Here is a 17,254-nt window from a genome sequence, read left to right on the forward strand (position 1 = left end):
ATTTAGAAGGTGGACGTGCGAGTCAGGCTAGCATGGGAATTGACAGGTACCATAAATTGAGAGTGGTGTAATATTCTACGCTTTCAGGAAACGCTTAGCAAATTAATTGCTCCAATTTAACATTTTTCCATAAAAATTTTGGCTTTTGTGATGTGTTTGATCAAAAAGCGAAATATGATGCTTGCAAATACTGAATTAGCAATCTTGAACTGGAGTTGCTAGATGCAACTATAGCTGTGGGACATTGGAAGGAAAAGCAGTGAAGGAACTGGCAAGATAAGAGTGTGAATGATGACCTTATTGCCCTCTACAGATACCTGAAAGGAAGGTGTAGGGAGCTGGGGGTCAGCCTCTTCTTGCAGATAACTAGTGATAGGACTAGAGGGAACGGCCTTAAGTTGCGCCAGGGGAGGTTCAGGTTGGAAACGAGGAGACATTCCTTCTCAGAAAGAGCGGTCAGGCGTTGGGACGGGTTGCCCAGGGAGGTGGTGGAGTCACCGTCCCTGCGGGTGTTCAAGGAAAGGTTGGGCCTGGTGCTTAGGGCATGGGTTAGTGGGTGACATTCGTGCTACGGGAATGGCTGGACAGATGGTCTTGGGAGGTCTTTTCCAACCTTTATGAGTCTATGACTCTGTATTAAATTAAAAGTTACGTGGTGTCTGATCATATATTTCTGCTTTGGTTCATGTTTATGTCATCTGATTCAGTAGATATTGTGTAAAAACGGTTTGAATGCATAAATGAGTTTCAGCACCTGAAGCTGTGCATACAGCCTCTGTGACCCTTAGGTTCCAGCCGGTCTCTTACCACAGCTATACAGTCTTCATTAAACAGATAGAAAAGGAAGAAGAAAAGGTTCATTTAAAAAATAAGGCTCTTTAAATCGAGGTTACTAAAGTAATTGGCGAAAATTAAGCAATTAGCTGTCTCCAGGCCGGGCCACAAGAAGGCAGACACCCGCAGAAGACCAGCACTACGCTCCTCCAGCGCCCCTGTGGAAGCCTTGGGGCGCTCGCCGCCTCCCCAGAGCCCACCCGGAGCAGCGCCCCCCCCTCCCGCAAGCCCCTCGCTTTGTGAGGGCTGAGGGCGGCTCTCACGCACCGAGGGCTCCTCACGGCGCCACGAGGCGCTCCCCCCCCCCTCCCAACGGCCGCTCGCGGCCCTGAGGCGCCGTTAACGGCCGCCGAGGGCGGGGCGAGGACCGCCCCCTCCCGGGGGGCTCTCTCCGTGCGCAGCCGCGGCGGCGGGGCGGGGCGGGGCCGCGAACTCTGACCCCCGGCTCGGGAGCCGCCGCCGCCAAATAAAGCCGCCGGAGCGCCGCCGGGCCCCGCAGGTGAGGCGCCTCCCTCGGCGGCCGCGCGGCAACGGCCGCCAACGGCCATTAACAGCCGCCGCCCTCCTTCCCCGCAGCGCGGCGCCGCCGCCCCGGTGCTGTCCCGTTCCGCGCCCCCCGACCTTTCACCTACAGGAACCGCTTGTGCCGCCCGCATCCGGGCAGCGCGGCCCCGCGGCGGGGAGAGGCGGCCCCGGGAGGGGGGAGCGGGCGGCCGGGTGCTGTCCGGCCTGGCCCGGCCCGGCCCGGCCCCGCGCAGCCATCTTGTGCGCGGCGTGACGGGGCGGCCGGCCCCGGGCGCCGCTCCGCGCCTCGCGCCCTCGCTTCGTGCCCGGCGGGTGCCGCAAGGCCCCGAGGCACCGCCCGGGGCCTCGGGGTGGAGCTGGGGAGGGGGTGGTGGGCGAGTGCTGCAGCCGGGGGGGGGTCTTTTTGTTGGCGGTGTTAGCGCGTGTGCGGGCACGGCTCTCAGCTGAGTTGGGTTCTCTTCGTGCGTAAAAGCCCTGATCTGGAGCTGCTAGTAAATAGCGTTAGCAAATAAGAAGGTGGGTTTAGAAGGGTGGTGTGGTAGGAAGAGCTGCTTCCCTGCCTGTCATGGAAAACTCAGGTGGGCAACAATTCCCATAGCCTGGTGTTGGAGAGCCTCCTATGTTTTAAATCAGCCTGGTATAAAGAGAAATAAAGGTATTCAGTGGGGCTGTGGGGGAAGCAGAGCACCACATTGCTGCGCTGGGGAGGCAGTGTGCACCTGCAGACTCTTGTTTCTCTACTTTATAATGTTGGATGCTTTTTTTCCTATAACAGTATTTTGTGAATGAAAATAACTCTATAAATCTTTTTTTTTTTTTTTGCCTGTTAGTCCATGGAGGCCAGTTGTGCCATGAGATGTCCTACTCCCGCAGAGCAGTTAGTCTGCAGCTTGCTCCTTGCTGTGCGGCTATCCTTGGAGATACTTGGTTGAGGGAAGACGTAAAATCTGAAATGCTTGACTGCTTCTGTCTGTAATTATTCCTTCAGAGACATTGCAGACCCTCTTTTATCACAGGACCAGATATTTTCATGTGGTGGTGGTCAGCTGCTTTTCTGGCAATGTAAGGAGCATAACCAACATTTGATGGAGTGCACAGTCTTCAGCTGCTTCTGTACCCCAGAAATGGGGAGCTCAGCTATGTATGAAGGGATAGAGCAGGGTCAGGTTGTTAACTTGTACGTGTTTGTTCTACTGGCAGAAGTAACGGGTTTCAGCTGTCAGCAATATAGCTGGCAGAGGGTATGCATCCCTTTCCTCCTTCATGCTGGTTTAAGCAGTTTTTGTTAGTAAACTTTGTCAACCTGAGCTATTTTGGTTGAAATGGGTCGGGGAGCTCTCCTGTGAGTATCTGCTTTCACAGAGCAGAGGGGATGTTAACATCCACTGTGAGGAAGTGGTGAGCAGCATCAGTGAGGCATCACGAGGCAGTGGTGAGCAGGGCGTGGGTATGGGGGTGGCTGTCTGTGATGGGCACAGCGTTTTTGTGTGCCCCTGCTTTTTTAACGTACACGCAAAGGCTGTAGCATGCAACTCACCAAGGACCATTGAGAAAACTGAAAAATACCTAACTTAGGTGCTGATGATACAAAATGTCCCATTTTTTTTAAACAGTTAAATGTACTATTTTTTTTCTTCAGTGCTGTTTAAAGCTGCTTTCGGCATTTTAAACTTGTGCTAATGCCTTATTGGTGTAAGGTAAGCTGCCACAAAAGAGAGCTTTAGAAGCATGAAAAATGATGGATAAAATTGCAGAGGCTCAGTTAATCAAATTCTTGCTCTGTCCATATTCATACCTTCCAGTCATCAGCCTTTTATTCCAGAGATGCTGCATTAAATTCTACCAGCCACAGTCTCAAAGCAACAAAGGATTTATCTTCTGGAGAATTACTCTTCATTTCCAGTTCTTGGAGATTAGAAGGACTTGAGCAAAACCCGTGTATCTTGTGGTACAGTACTGCAGACTTTGTAAGGAAGGATGAGCCTTTCTGAAAATCATGGTGTAAAAATTGCCTTTCTGTATCAATACTTAAATTCATTTTATTGGTTTGGCTGGGCCTTCTGTGAAAGGCTGTTCAGATTTTAATTTGAAATGAATTTCTTCAGCTTAACATCAAGACAGGCTAGGCTAAGCTAAGTATTTGACTGCCTTTGCAGGAAGTTAAACCAGTAACTTGAAAAATGCAAAGCACCGAGAACTAAAGCCAAACCATCTTGTTTTGTCGTATTAGCTTTAATTAGCAGTTATTTCATTCTGAATAAGTTGAGGTTGCTAATCATAGCTTGGGAGTAAATTTGTGGTGTGAAAACTGCCCCGTTTATTTTGGTAATGATTATTCTGGAGTATGAGTAGGACAGTGTAAGTGTCAACGTGACTAATGCTTTCACTTGTCACTACTTAGTCTAAATGTATTTCCCAAAGCGCCTGATATACATGTTCATAGGAATTTAAAAAAAGAAGTCTGCTAACAAAATCTAATCCTGTGAGCCTGTAGAATTGATGAAGAAAAAGAAACAGCTCAGGAAGAAAGTGATATTTATGATAAAGGGTCGTTTTTTTTTCTGAAGCTGTCAACACCGATTTGCTGGAAAGATAAATTCAGTCCTTTTTTTTTTTTTTTCCTGAAGGAAGTTTCTGCAGACAGGAATGTGTGCAAGTTATGAGGGGGGGAGTAAGTGGTACTACTGCTAAATAGGTTTGCGAGTCCTTTCTGTAGCGTGCCTTCGTTTATCAGCTACCCGTCTGTAGTTGTGTGGATGCTCCAAGCAGGCACGTCACATCACATTTCATGACATGCTGCCGTCGCACTGTGATGGGTGTGTTTTGAAAGAAGGATTTGTGCTTGCTGTGTGGTGGTAGCACAGTCTTTGCATGCTAGGTAAGAGAAGTGACTGGGCTGAAACTAACCCAGTGAAGGGGAGGGGGGAAGCGTTCAGCCAGATGCGCTTCCTGATGGGGTTTGTTGTGCGGCTCCAGCCGTGGAGCCAGTGCCTTTGTTTTTCTTCCTGTGACAGCGCAGGGTTTTGCCAGCCTCGGGGGAGATGCAGTCTGTGGTGGGAGGTGTGCTGGGCAGCTTGGCCAGCTGAAATGGCTGTCCTGCACCTAGCTCTGGTGCTTGGCCAGCACCAGGTGAGCTGGATCAGCTTGCAGACAACCCCTTGCCTCCCCTGCTCTGTCCCATGAGCTGCTTCAGCTCTCCCGTGCTCGGGCTGCTTCTGGAGGTGGTGCACAGGCCTGCAAGTGAGACTGTCCCCTTTCGGTGGCCTAACCTGGAGGAGGGACTCTGCAATCTCCTTAAAATTCAGCCTAGCGATGCTCTTTCCTCCCACTCTAACTCTTGCTTACATGAAAATTTAAACATAATTTTAAAGCAACAAGGGCAATAATTCTAAATGAATTGCACAGGCATGGCTGCCAGTGCATCTTTTTCTCTATTGCTGTGTGCCTTCTAATTATTCCCTCGAGCGTGTACAAGCACCTCATCTTCCCTTGCCCGCAGGTTTGGCTGCTGCAGTTTCCTGTGGTTCCATCTCTTCCATACGTGCTCGCTAAGTCCTGATGTCTTGCAAATTCAATAAACGCTATCTGACTGGGTGTCGAGAGCCACATAAATATTCCTCAGCTCATCAACAAGGAGAATATTACTCCTTTGAGCCTGCCAACTGTTGTACCATCTTGAGCAATATGGCTTATAGTGTGATAATCCAAGAACAGATCATTTAGGTTCATGTGTTCATTGAGCTTTCTCACGTATGAAGCATCAAGCAGAGTGGTGTCGTGTGTCTCACAAATGTGTTTGGATTCCTTGGCTTAGCTGACGATCCGCAGAGCATTGCAGAATACTGTTCCAGAGTATCACGAACTCGGTTTAAAACAAGTAACAAAACCTCCTGGCTCTGCCACGTTTAATCACAGAGGGATTAAGTGCTTTCCATTTTATGTGCAGATATTTATTAAACAAGCTTGGCATTGGTTGTGCTGAATTCTTAATTAGCATGTGATGGGAAGGGAAGTGAGGCCTCGTTTCCATTTGGAGGTACAGAGCAGCTGTGAGCCCGGTGTGATGACCTGGGCTAAACCAGTATATCCTTAGTTTGTTTTCTGAGGTTTGTTGAAATCATTTATTACTGAAGCAGTATGACTATGGAAAGAGATCAAGGCAGTTTCTTCTAAGAGGGAATTATTTTCTAGCTCGCTTTCCATTCTATTAACCTTTTGAGCTTTTCAAGACCAGGAAGTAAATTTCACAATGCTTCTGCAGTCATACCTCGTTAGCATGCCTGTACCTCTAAAGCATCTACAAAGCTCTTCTGTAGCTATTAGTTCAAATGTGCATCTGATCTTTTACAGGTGTCTTTCTCAGGTGCATTTGATCCAGAAAAGACCCCTGTATTAACACCTTCCACATGTCCGTGGAGTCATTACTGCAATCATTATGCATCCCATATATATATTTTAATATACGGGGTCAAACTGGTTTGACAGTGCCAGGAAGATAGTTAAACCATTTCAAATTTTGAGCGTCGTGTTTGCAGCAGTAAAACGACTCTGGGTCAGGCTTATAACCATTTTTTGGAAGTAATCTGGAGATCTCTGGGTTGAATACATTTTTCACGTGCTGTATCTTCATACCAAATGCAGTCTGTTCTCGTTCATCTGAAGGGTGTTAAAGCAGAATCGAGATAATTTATAGTGGGGCAACTATACCAGTAATAAAATGTAACTGAACAAGAGATGTTACCATTTATATTAAGTGGAGAGTCCAAACATCAAAAAATATTCTTAATGCAATTGCTTTTGAAGTCCTTAGTCTACCCTGGTATAATATTTTGGCGTGCTATTAGTTGGAAACTTCCTGCTAAGATAATTAAGGTCATGTAACTTTTGTCCCAGGAGAAGGATATGAGTTACCCTTTGATGTCTTCTGGGTGTAGCTGTACCAGCAGAGGGATTAGAGGCTGTCAGATCTGCTGGCTGGTCTCATGGGAGTGTTTCCTACCCATTTTTGTAGGAGTAAGCCAAAAGCAAGCAGTTTAAATAATTCTTTCCTGAGTTATTTTGACTAGAACATTGAGGAAACCACGGCGCACACAAGCTGAGGAAGTGGAGAAGAGTGGTTGAGTTTTAGTGCAAGATAATGAACATCTTCCACCGACGCCGTGGTTCATGGAGTACTTACCTAAAGTAGTGATGGAAAACAATGCGTTGTGATGCCAGCTTCAGTGCTGACAAGTTTGGGCTGACATTGAAGACAGTGATGTATTCAAAAATAATTTTGATTCCTCCTGCCAGGAAGGCTTGCCAGCTCATTTACTAGGGACATAAAGTAATAATATTTTTGTAGGATATACACAGAAAGAGATTAAAGTTGCATTTCATTTGTGAGTCTGAAGATTAGAGAGATGCAATAAATGCCATGTAACTAGTAGAAAAGTGGTCTGATGCCTGTCTTCTGTCAAAATGCCTGCTTTTAGAGGCTTCAATAAATGGGGCTGGTGGACTGAGATTTTAAAAAGAAAATAGTTGGATATATTATCTCTCTGTGGGGTTAGTTTCCTAGATCTTTGGAAGTGCTTCCCTCTTCCGTTTTAATTATATGGAAAATATTGTCAAGCACTAGAGAAATAACTTCAAAAACAAATGCAAGGGTTTTACATGTAAGGTAGATCTAATCAGTGTAAGTACAGCTGCTAATACTTGTGTTACTCTGTACCTAGATGAAGAGTCTTCCTGTGTTGGTTATCTACCCTTAAGCAAATGATTTGTCCCTGGCCTCAGAAATTTACTACTAATGACAAAATGTGCAGACAGATCATCATAGACTGAGGGTACAAGAGTAGAAAAAGAAAGAAAATAGAGGGCATTGAAGAGAGGCAGTGATCTAGTCATGTTGACAGTCTAAATATCAGTTTTCCTTAAGCAACGCATTTCCTTTAAGGAAAAGTGAAGGAAGGTTACGTATTTGTTTCAGGGAGTTTTAGACTGTGTCTCCAATCTTAATGCTAGATCTGTAGGAAGTTTTAAGAGGTCATTTGGGAGCTTCAGCAGAGAAGTTATTTAAATAAATGGTCGTGGGGCAAAGCATTTCTTACCATTTCTCTTATACCTTGAAGGTTCTGAAAAATGAAGGCAAGAATCCTAAGTCTGATGTGAAAAAGGGAACCCGGTAGAGCAATGAAGCAGTAATTGCAATATTCAGCTATTGACTCACTAGTTGAATCGGTGAGTAAAGAACGTAACTTTCGCAAGAATGTTCAGAAGGAGATATGAATGAGGTAAAAAGTAATCGGTGGGTGTTTGCAAGCAGCTTTTCTTAGTGTTTGATGTATTGGCAGGAGTCTTGGCTCTACTCCTTCCCCCTCTTTGACTAATGCTATTAGAGTTTGCAGTTCACTTTTGGATGTATTTAATTGAGAAAGGCGTTTTAAAGAGGATTCCAAAAGTATTTGCAGCTTTTTTTGTTGTGTTCTCTAATCTCTTAGAATCCCGGATCTCATCTCTCCAAGTTAGGCTGCTCATCACATTTATTTCTTTCCTAAAGCTGTCTTTAACTAGTATCTGGATAAAGTTTGGTTTATCTTGATCGGTCTCATTCCCTTTGCAAAACACTCTCAATCAAGAACGCGTCAATTATTTGAATCAATTTACTTTTCTATCTGAATAATAAAAAACATTTCTCATATGCTGCCTGATGTGTGCTTTGAAAGTGTGTGGCATAATTTGGATGGGAATGGAAGAAAGTATTTTTGAAATCAGGAGGATTTATATTAGATGAAAACACCCTGGATTTTATTTCCAGTTACTGAAGATCGAATCCCAGACTGAGACCTATTTTGAATCTTCTGTACTGGAAAATTAATATTTGTATTAAAGTCCTTAAAGAACATGTCCCAGTTTTGGATAGCTCTGAGTTTAGAATACTTGTTGTTTTACATGAATCAGTTCAGCCTCTTGGATTTGTTGACTGGAGCAATTCCAGGAAAGCTTTCAAAAGGATGAAAACTGTGCTAAACTTGTGAGTTTATATAATGAAAGGAAAAACAGCTAAAGCATTTTTTCTGTTCAGTTGCTTGCAGGGATCTCTAAAGAGTGATTGTGCACACCTGATGTGAAGTATAACATAGGTACCTTAGGTAAGCGAAAGATGAAGTACAAAGCGCTTCACATCTGACCCAACTTCAGCTTAGAACTTGTCGGTAGCTGCTTCTCCGTGACCTGTCCCGACTCCCCTGTCTCCAGTGTCAAGATGCACAGCCTGCCAGGTGGTTACTGATCAAAGAGGTAGTCTTGCAGCTTTGCAGGGCTGGGAATGGCGTGTGTCTGATGCCACAGTGAGCTGCGTCGGACAGCTGAGCAGGCCAAAACCAAAGGGTACAGTTTCACGGTGCAGATGAACTGAATCAACAGCGCTCTGCCACCGGAAGTGGGAAGGGAGTTCTTCCTCCTTCCTCACCTTCCTTTTGTCTCCTTCTCCTGACTACTAACCACGTGTTCTCTTGCCTGCTGTGGAACGAATCCGATTGCAAACTAAATTAGTTCAGTGTGCTTGCATAACAGATGTTTGGTGCTCTTCTGCTATTTTTCTGTCTTTTTAATGAGTTGAATTGCCTTATCACAGTCAGCAACACCAGAGCTTGGTCAGGACCGTTTCCCCTGGGAGAGCTGTAATTCTGTTCAAACTGCCTTTGAAACTATACCCTGACTCCACAAATAAGAAAGAGGCTTCTAGCCAGTCCAGTTTTTTAAACTGACTGCTCAGAGCATTGGGTGTATACCAGTGTGTAAGCACAAGAAAGAGATTAAATAAAGCAAAAGTGGGGCAGGAAAATGGGGCAGGAATGGGTTTCAGCTAGCAATTTTCACAGTTGTGCTGTGACATTAAATGGGGCCTGACAGCTCATAATTTAAGCACTGAAGCTTGTGGACTTTTTGCTAGTATGCTCTTCAGAATAAAGTCATGTAGTTCATTGGAGGTGATTTAAGATAACACATTTCAGCACAGAGTACAGTTGTTAAAGGTACTGGGTTGGTCAGTTAGGTCCCTTGTGGTTAGGATCGTTAAGTTGAGGGGGGGAGGAGGGTTGACAACACAAAACAGAAATCAACCCCAAAACACCCATTGCTAAATAATTACACAACTTAAAATGGTATCAAAATACAAGCATTGATTAATCTGTAAATTCTCAAAAATACTCCTTAATTTCACATTTAAAAAAAAAAAACAAACATAAGGGAATAATCCTGTAAAATGTATCACTTTTACATTGTATGTAATTAAAGATCACACTGATTACAAAGGATGTTTGCAGTGGAGGAGGTTGTACACCAATGTGAGCCATAGCTTGGCTTATGTCACATCAGGTAAGTGAGGGAGGAACCTGATTTTCATTAGCTTATATTGTAGGATGTAGTTGAGGGTGACACTTGCAAATCACATTTTTTTCTTAATGTCCAGTCCCTCAGTCCAAAATTCAGTTTCCGTTCTGAAGAGCTGTGATACATAATCAAGGACATCAGTGCAACTCCTGACGAAGTACTCCTAGCTCTCATCCCACCTATAATACACAGATGGGCAAGGTACAGCTAAGCATTGCTGTTTGCTGCATGGTGTTTTAACACAAACTTCAGGAAAATGCATTACTCTTTGGTCATTCAGTGAATTCAGAAGTAGCTCATCCACATGTACACTTGGAGTGAGGAGATGAGATGGAGGATTAATTCACTAGGGCATTCCAAGCTATGCTGTGTCTGCTTATAAGAGCTGTTAAAGTGTTTCAAGACTGGTCACTTGCTTCTGAGAATTTGAATCAGTGCTTTACTGGCAAGAGCTGTGGTGGGACTGAGATACTGATGACTAAGGAAGACTAATCTGCAGGTTGTTCTTGTGTACACAAAGACATTCCACCTGCTGAAGTGGAGCCAGAATAAGATTGTACCTTCGTTATCAATGTAACTTCACAGATCAGGCCTCACGTACATCATCAGTCTTAAGTCACAGTTTAAAAAAAAAAATCCCTGTAGGGATATAGTGACATTTATCCATTTTAGACAGTCTTTGATTGTTTACAGGCTTGTTTCTAGCACAAAAGTTTAAAAATGCAGTGTTACAACAACATAAATGCACCAGTACACTTACTCCTGTGATAGGACTGTCTTTAACTTTGAGCTTTGGAACTTTATAATTTGCAACTCAAAGCAATTAGTTTCACAGATTTTCCATAATTGATGTAGCATTTATAAATCAAGCACTTGCCAATTCTGCAGTATACCCTCAAAAGCATACAATCACAAGCTCAATACTCTCAGAAACTGAATTTGCAATGAAATAAGTAAATAAGGCTTTACCAGAAGGATGGTGCTTCATGCTGGAAAGCTCATTTGTGTTTTTCTTCTTATTTAGCAATGGCTTTGAATGGCAAAATGTCAACATAAAAATGTTAACAGCTAATAAACCATTCTTCTTGCTCAAGTGACACGTTTTCTAAAAGGACAAGTTCAAGAGGATGATGGTTGCATCAAAAGAGGCTTCAAATTGTTGAGTTCTTATAAGTGCATGAAAATGCAGAAAAACTCAATATACTTTACCAATGCATAAATTATAGTTGTAAATACTAATTAAAAAAATGATTTCATAGCTCTTTCATGATGTAAGTCATCACTTCGCACTATTTTGAAATGTATCTAGAAATGAACCCACTTAGTGTGTTGAAGATTTTTTATAATTGTGAAGGTACGCCAAGAAATTGTCACCTCAGTAATCCCACCTAACCCCCCAGAATACAAAAAATATATATGCACATGTATGCACTCACCTCATGCTGTTGCAATTGTAGCTGTCGTATTTTCATGTAACGTTTTCTAGCAACTGATCTCTGTGTATGGATTATAACCACTACATGTCAAAGGTGGTTTACTTGATATTTTTACTGATTACCTACATACATTTCAAGGCTGTCATCTGCTCTAAGTTGTCAAGAGCCAACCTCTATTGAGAATTTTTCTATTGCTACTAGAAATACAGTTGCAACAAGAAGGACAGGGCTACTAAAATTTCTATTTAAGCAGTAGTGTGAGCTGAGGGAATAACAGATTAATAGTCTAAGCAAACTCAATTTTACGTAGCAACTCTGAGAACAGTAGCATTTGGTTTAAAGGAACTAACTAGCTGCAAAGCAACTCTAAAACACACACCTCTTGATTCTAGAGGTCATTCTTTTTGTTTCCTACTGCAGAAGTATGCATCTGAGCTGCGGGATGATTTAACTAGCAGCACAGAATCACTGGATGAGTAATTTAAAAGCTTTTATTTCTGTGTCTCGACAGGTTGGGGATGTTGTTATAGTTTAGCCCCGGCAGGCAGCTCAGCCCCACACAGCCGCTTGCTCTCTCTCCCCAGGTGGGATGGGGGATGCAACTCAAATCGTGGGTTACAACAATTTCAGGGTATGTCCATCACAGTCTCCACCCCTCATCCCTTCAGACCAGGCTACAGGGTTTAACGTTGCAGTGAAGTCCTTCTCTTGCCCCTGGCTTGGCTAGCAGCAAGGGGTTCCTGCTACAGCATTTCCTGCAACATGGAACTCAAATCAGGGGTTACAACGGTTTAAAGGCCATCACAGTCTTCACCCCTTGTCCTCTTGGACCAGGCCACAGCGTTTAGCATTGCAATGAACTCCTTCCCTTGCCTCTGTTGCAGCCTGGGCTTGTCGATTGGCCACAGTCCCTTAGAGGTGTACCTGCTGCAGCACGGCCTTACCTGTGAGCCTCAGGCCCTTCAGAGGTTTAGCTACTGTGTTGTGGACTTATCCATGGCCACGGATTCTTCGAGCTGTACCTGTTCTAGTGTGGACTAATTAGTGGGCCACAGCCTCTTCAGAGGTGTATCTGCTGCTGCATGGTCTGATCCGCAGCCACAATCACACAGGTCACACAAGGTGTACCTGCTCTGGTGCGGCCTTTTCCATTGCCCACAGCCCCTTCAGACACCTGCTGTGTTGTGGTCTTATTCATGGCCACAGACGCTTCGAGGTACTGCGGCATGGCCTTGCTCACAGACATGGAGACCACAAGGTGTACCTGCTGCAGCATGGACTTCTCCATGGCCACAGATGCTTCAAGGTGTACTTTGCTCTAGAGTGGACTTACCTGTGGCCACAGATGCTTCAGGGTGTACGTACTCCCATGTGAATTCATTCACAGGTCACAGTCCCTCTGACTCGAGTTCAGTCTGGAGTTGCAGCCTGTCCACTACAGCAGCGCAGGAACAGCAGCGATGTTCTGGCCGTGGGCCAGCCCAGGCTCATGGCCGTAGCTGTTATCAAAATGTTCCTAGCACAGCAAAGCAAAATGATAAGGAGCAGAGCAAATGGTAGAAGCGAAAGCAGCCACTAATAAGCACTGGATTCTGGCATACAGGAAGGCAGGCATGCCCCATAGCAAGCACAGGAGTCTGCCAGTTAGCAGCTAAACAGCTATAATGTATATGAATTTGATCTAGCACACTCCACACTGAAATCAAATCTATCGGTCATCTCAAACCCTTTGGGGCCCACATTGGGTGCCAAGAAGGACTGTTGCGGTTTAGCCCTGGCAAGCAGCTCAGCCCCACACAGCCGCTCGCTTGCTGTCCCCAGGTGGGATGGGGGAGAGAATCAGCAAGCTAAAAGTGTGAGAACTCACAAGTTGAGACAAGGACAGCTTAGTGGGTAAAGCAGAAGCCATGCACAAGCAAAGCAAACCAAGGAACCCATTCGCTGCTTCCCATCAGCAGGCAGGTGCTCAGCCACTTGCAGGAAAGCAGGGCTCGTCACACAGAGCAGTTCCTTGGGAAGACAAACGCCATCACTCCCAGCGTCGCCCCTTCCTCCTTCTTTACCCCAGCTTTATTGCTGAGCATGGCGCCACACGGTGTGGGACATCCCTCTGGTCAGCCTGGGCCAGCTGTCCTGGCTGTGTCCCCTCCCAGCTCCTGGTGCACCCCCAGCCCCTCGCTGGCAGGGCAGCGCGAGGAGCAGGAACGGCCTTGGCTCTGTGCGAGCACTGCTCTGCAACAACTGAAACCATCTGTGTGTTATCACCACTGTTTTCATCAAAAATCCAAAACACAGTGCTCTGTGAGTATCTATGAAGAAAATTAACCCTATCCCAACCAAAACCATGACAGATGTATGTAAGATGTATACTTCAAGCTCACAGTGGGTGAATTCATGACTCTAATCAAGAATTTATGTAGTTTCAAGATGAGTTTCCTTCTTATTTTTGCAATATTTATAATCACTTGTAGGTAAAAAAATATATGGATGAGTTTGGTTTTTTTTTTGAGGTGCACTATAACAGTGTACGAGGAAGCGTTAATATTAAAACCAACGTTCTTAAAAGCTGTCCTCATGTGGTGGTTGAGATCCATAATTATGGACACTTAAGTGTTTGTTAGGCTTTTTTGATTTTTCTTTTTTTCTGAGAGCTGTACCATTTGCAAGTCATTCTCTAAAGATTATAGTTGTTGAGAAAAACCTTCTTGAAAGTTTTGAATGGAGAGATGACATTCTTGAAGTCTAGAAAAAGCTGTGTTTGAAAACTCTTGTAAACACAGATTTCTCTTTCTTTGTTCTGAAGAATCACATCACAAATAAAATCTTTTGGACCATTAAAATTCTTCTGAGTGGGGAAAGGTAGTATCATCAGTTGTGTAGGGAATAGTAATCTAGTCAGGCTCATAGACTCCATTGTAATTTCATTAGGTTTTTGTTTAAAAATCATCACCTTTGAAGCAGTTTGGTTTTTAAACAGTTTGTCAAAGGATTTTCTTAACCACTGTCCCTTGGCTTTTCTTCAATTTTGCTCATTTTTAGGGCATTTAGACTGTATTGCTACAGTTGAGTACATCGTGGTGGTTGTGATTGCATAACACAATTCTGTTCCAAATTACTTCCTACTTTTTTATCATCTGCAATTTAGAATTCCTGCCAAAATAACCCGTCAAGACAGAATCTCTTTAAGAGAACCTCTTCCCCTGCTCTTAAGAGTAAAACAGAGTATACTTACGTTGCTTATAGTGCCAGGAATAAAGGAAGTCTATGGCCACTTCTGGATTTGGGAGAGTTGAATATTTTCAATATTTTATTAGCTCTGTTTGATAACACTGAATTAATAATGTAAAAATACTACTCTCTTACAGCCTTTCATCTTGCTCACAAGAGAGGGATCCTGTTACAGACAGGTGTTAGCCCCAGTACAGAATTCTGTCATAACTGGTGCAAATTCTCGCCATGCTGTTGGTGAGTATTTGACAGTATGGCCAAAAACATAAAGTCCACGCTTCACATTATCTGAGGTGACAAAACTTTAAATAGAGACATCCACACCATCACCTTTGCTTATCAAGTACTTCAAATGTTCTCTTCTTGGAACTCAGTCAACAAAGAAAAATTGATACGAACTCCTACCACCCTCCCAAAGAGTGTGCTACCCTGAAGACGTCTTTTTCAGGATACAGTCAACACCTCTTATGTTAAATACAGCCTCTAACACTAGTGGGAGTTCTCCTCACAAGTATATAACATTTTGCATATACATAGCTCAGTAATTAAGCTGCTTTTTCAGAGCATGCAGGTGTGGTGGTTTAACACCAGTAGGTAGCTAAGACCACAGCACCACTCTCTACCTCCCCCTCCTCAAAAACACAGGCGAAGAAAATATGAAGAAAGCTCATGGGTGAAGATAAGGACAGGGAGATCACTCACTGGTTATTGTCATAAGCAAAACATACTGGAGCACTGAGAACTAAAGCAAACTAAAAATACCTTCCTCCCCATCCCCTGCTCCTGCGCGGGCTCCTCTCCACGGGCTGCAGCTCCGGCCCGGGGCCTGCTCCTGCGGGGGCTCTCCATGGGCCGCAGCCTCCTCCAGGCCACATCCACCTGCTCCGCTGGGGGCTCCTCCACGGGCTGCAGCGTGGAGATCTGCTCCATGTGGGACCCATGGGCTGCAGGGGGACAGCCTGCTCCACCAGGGGCCTCTCCACAGGCCGCAGGGGAACTGCTGCTGCATGCCTGGAGCCTCCTGCCCTCCTGCTGCACTGACCTTGGGGTCTGCAGGGCTGTTTCTCACTCCTCTCTCTCTCAGCTGCTGTAGCACAGCATTTTTTCCCTTTTGTTAAATCTGCTGTCAGAGGTGCAACCAGCATGGCTCACTGGCTCAGCTTTGGCCATTGGTGGTTCACTTTTGGAGCCACCTGAAGCTGGCTCTTATGTGACATGGGGCAGCTGCTGGGCTCTGCTCACAGAGGCCACCCCTGCAGCCCCACACTACCAAAACCCTGCCACTTAAACCTGATACAGCAGGTCAGTCTGCTTGTCAGCCTATAGAACGTTATATTGGCCATGAAAGCACAGTTTTTTCTGGGTGTCAGCTTCCCTGGACTTTCTGTTGCAGAGCCATTTATTTTCCCGAGTCTTGAGATTACCAGAAAACTCTGAATATCCTCAGAGTTATTTGGCCATGCAGATTGAGCATACCTGTTCTGGTTTTGGTATCTGATAAACTTCCTTGTTAGAAATCAGATCCATTTATCTTTCTGGGAGAGAATGTTCTCCCAGCTGAGCTTTCCTGTATTTGGCCGGCCAAATGGTGGCAGGTGAATAGTACTTAAGAGAAGCTATGCTACAGAAGTGCAGAATATACTAATGTGTACTAGGAATGACCTCAAATTCTTTGCCAAGTTAATGATTTTTTGTGTGTCCTCAACAGTGGCATGTATTTCATTTTAAATAATTCCTGCACATTGGACTTTTTGGACACATTGGACTGTGAGAAATTTCAGACTCGAGTTCATGGAAGAACTCCAGTTTATGGTTTACTCAGGAGTCTGCCCTGTGAGTGCTTCAGCAAACTTTATGGAAGTCGATGGAGGAAGCAATCATAATTTAAAAATAACAAGTAAGACAAGTCAAAAATTGATTAAATTCAGGTCGCCTTGTTAAGGTGAGAACAAAGTAAATGGAGAAATTCCAGTTACTTCAAAAATCTGAAAAGAGAAGGACACTATGACTGTAGCTACATGAGGTGAGCTGGGAGCTGAGGGGGACAGTGGGACAGGCAGGGTCATGCTGTCACCAACACGGACAGAGCCCTTCAGCACCACCAGCACGAGGTGAGCAGGGGACGGTGGCAGCGACTGGAGTCAGTTACAGATCAGGGATCACGAGGCAGGTCTGCGGGGGTACAGCTGAGTGGGGGTAAAGCTGGGAGGCTGAGGCTGTGGGTGAGGATCATCGAGGTGCTTGCCTACCTGCAGCACGGCTCATACACGGACCCAGGGTATGAGGTTAGGTGCAGTCTCCAAGCCAAGTGGGGAGGCTACGTGAGGCTTCTCACCAGTCTGGCTCATGCCAGAGCAGTTCCCCAGCAGTTGGTCCAGGGCTGCTCGAGGGGGCTTCATCTTAGGGCTGGCCGTGGGCACTGGCAGCCAGACCTCTCAGGTGAGGGGAGGAGATTGCAGAGTTTCTTGAGGCAGTTGCAGTCCTGACACATGAGGGATAAGCTTATGGTTCTAGTTGGTATTCGACTGTAAAGTCCAACATTAAAGTTGATTTTAAGGATATCAGTGACTGAAGAGAATAAAATTTTGTTCACTTTGCATTGTACAGAGTGAAAAATAGCTCCTACAACATTGAATAATTGATGATCATTTGATAAAGATATTACAGTGCTTTAATACTTACATTCTCCTTTGAACCAAGATGACAGACTTCTCACCACTTTTAGCAGTGTTGCATCATGTTTGATTCAGTTGCCCAGAATCTTAAGAGTATTTCTTCTATGCATATGAAAGTAGTGAGCATGGTCAACTGAAGTTTGCAACACACAAAATGAGCACTTTAAAAAAAGAGCACTT

At 44.8% G+C, this 17,254-nt stretch overlaps 1 protein-coding gene across 21 annotated transcripts in view; it reads left to right on the plus strand.

Annotated features, from left to right (window-relative positions):
- The first annotated feature begins 1,186 nt into the window (after positions 1–1,186).
- NR2C1 (nuclear receptor subfamily 2 group C member 1) overlaps positions 1,187–17,254 on the plus strand; it is a 51,427-nt gene continuing 35,359 nt past the window's right edge. For 3 of the 21 annotated variants that reach the window (XM_035551586.2, XM_035551594.2, XM_035551609.2), the window contains exons 1-3: positions 1,234–1,333; positions 7,473–7,581; positions 8,426–8,492. The gene's annotated coding sequence lies outside the window, so the exon portion shown is untranslated. Of the gene's footprint in view, positions 1,334–7,470; positions 7,635–8,425; positions 8,493–9,639; positions 9,721–9,814; positions 9,937–10,759; positions 10,964–14,536; positions 14,637–16,107; positions 16,297–17,254 lie in introns of those variants that run through there. The other 18 variants (XM_035551587.2, XM_035551591.2, XM_035551608.2 and 15 more) reach the window with 14 other exon arrangements.

This window comes from Cygnus atratus, chromosome 1 (genome assembly GCF_013377495.2).
Source record: "Cygnus atratus isolate AKBS03 ecotype Queensland, Australia chromosome 1, CAtr_DNAZoo_HiC_assembly, whole genome shotgun sequence".
NCBI classification, from domain to species: Eukaryota; Metazoa; Chordata; class Aves; order Anseriformes; family Anatidae; genus Cygnus; species Cygnus atratus.